This window comes from Sciurus carolinensis, chromosome 3 (assembly GCF_902686445.1).
Source record: "Sciurus carolinensis chromosome 3, mSciCar1.2, whole genome shotgun sequence".
Classification (NCBI taxonomy): domain Eukaryota; kingdom Metazoa; phylum Chordata; class Mammalia; order Rodentia; family Sciuridae; genus Sciurus; species Sciurus carolinensis.
The window spans coordinates 123,885,218-123,887,494 of record NC_062215.1 but is presented as its reverse complement, the minus strand read 5'-3'; the positions used below and the strand labels follow the sequence as shown (position 1 = coordinate 123,887,494).

The 2,277-nt window shown below is 41.8% G+C and overlaps 1 non-coding gene across 1 annotated transcript; it reads left to right on the top strand.

Annotated features, from left to right (window-relative positions):
- The first annotated feature begins 1,396 nt into the window (after positions 1-1,396).
- On the top strand, positions 1,397-1,470 carry Trnaw-cca (transfer RNA tryptophan (anticodon CCA)). The gene has a single exon. It is a non-coding gene; the product is annotated as a tRNA-Trp (tRNA).
- The last annotated feature ends 807 nt before the right edge of the window (positions 1,471-2,277 follow it).

The following is a 2,277-nucleotide window of genomic DNA, read 5'->3' as shown; positions in this document are numbered from 1 at the left end:
AAACTACAGGTACAGGCTCAGTGGGTCCTGGTTAGGGTTAAGGACTGCTTTTCTAACAAGGTCCCACATGGTGCCAATGCTGCTGGTTGGGGCCACCTCTTGAGTAGCAGGCTTTATACAATATTGCCTCCTAATTGTCCTCAATTAAGCTTTCCCAAATGGTTCAGCATCCTAGCAGCAATAATTTTAGCAAGTATTTATTGAGTACTAACTGTAAATCAGGCCCTGTATTGAGAGCATCACATGGATAATCTGTAAATTAAATAAATTGACATTTAGTTGATACTAAATGAGGTAGGATACAATTATTGCCCCCATTTTACATGTGAGGAAACTTTAAAGAACTAGTTCAATATTACAAAGCCAGCAAGTGGCAGTGCTGGCTGCGTTTACCACATGCCTGTAAAGCAGGAAGGCCAGCTCATTTTGTACGTGGGTCCCAAGGTGGAGAGAATGTTCAACAGGGTAAAGCAAGACCTAGAATCCATCTGGTGTTCATCCTACAAAAACCTGTCTGACCTCCCCTCCCTAAACATGGGCAAATGATTCCAGCAAGAGACTTCTTCCCAAGCTGGTTGTTCAGACAGAGACAAGGGAGTCCTTAACCAACCCACCATCATCCGCAGGGACTTGAACTGACTTTCCAGGCTCAGCTATCTCCCTTTGCAATCTTCCCATTGTGGTGGTTAGAATCCCTGGAGGACTGAGCCCAGAGTGCATCTCCCAGTTACTGATAACTGGCCACAGTGGTGTCAGGTGCATCTAGTCTAAGACCTGTCTTGAACTCTCAGGGACTCAACCCAAATCCACAAAGCCAGTTGTTTTCTCTCTCCAGTGCCTTCCTTCCTTACCCGACTCTCTAAGAGCTTATCTCTTAGTCGTCTAAGGTGACTTTGCCAGTCTCTCTTTCTCCTCCAGCAAGAGGATCTGAATGGTCCAACAACTCCCCACTTGCTTCCCTGGCCTACCTGTCACTTAATCAGGTCACAAAATGTCCTGTTTTATATGCTCTCTGCAGAAAACAAGCTCCTCAGCCCACAATCATGACTGCTGCTCCACTGGACTCCTTCACTGGATGCCACATGACCAGCGTCCCAGGAGGGCAACCTCTGGGATCCATCTCCAGTGCCACTAGGCACAGAGCTCAGCGCTACCTCCACTGCAAGCAATCACTGTATCAATCAAGTCTACTTTCTCCCTAGGCAACTGTCAGTCCAAAGAGTGCCAAACAATTTGTGCATGGTATCAATAACAATGTTTAGCTGGGCACACACCTGGAATCCCAGAGGCTGAGGCAGGAGGATTGTGAAGTTCAAAGCCAGCCTCAGCAATAGCAAGGCGGTAAGCAACTCATTGAGACTCTGTCTCTAAATAAAACACAAAATAGGACTGGGGCTGGGGATATAGCTCAGTTGGTAGAGTGCTTGCCTCCAAAGCACAAGGCCCTGGGTTCAATCCCCAGCACCGCAAAAAAAAAAAAAAAAAAAAAAAAAAAAAAAATAGGACTGGGAAAGTAGCTCAGTGGTCAAGTGCCCCTGAGTTCAATTCCTGGTACCCAACAAACAAATAAACAACGTTTAAGGTTTCATCTCTACAGATTGATAATGATTCATGTATAGATTATATTGATGTGTTACTGTAATAATCTATTTTATACATGGCTAAACATGCAAGAAAATACAAATTCAAACAAGTTAGTTAAGGATAAACAATATTTTAAAAATATTTTATTGATTAATAGTACCAAAAATATTTGCTGTCACATTAAAAAATGCAATGAAAATATCCTTCCTAAGAGGACTATGATTGAATATGCTTCATTTTTTAAAAATACACTTTATTTTGGGAGGCAGTTGTAGGTTTACAGAAAAATTGAACAGAAAGTACAAAGTTCCATATGCCCCCTCATTACCCTCACCCCAGATTCCCCTTTAATAACACCTCATTTTAGTGTGGTACATTGTTACCATTGATGAGCCACTATTGATATTGTTACTATTGTTATTATTAACTAAAGTCCTAGTTTAAGGTTCACTTTTATTGTTGTACATTCTGTGAGTTTGGGCAATTTTATAATGACATACATTTACCATTACAGTATCATAAGCCATTATACTATCTCACGCACTGTCCTAAACCACTGATCTTTTTACTGCTTTTTTGTTGTTGTTTTTGGTTTTGCCTCTTTTTATTTTTCATTTTGAGACAGGGTCTCACCAAATTGCTGAGGCCTCCCGCTAAGCTGCTGGGGCTACTGGCTGCTTTTTGTTGTTTGGT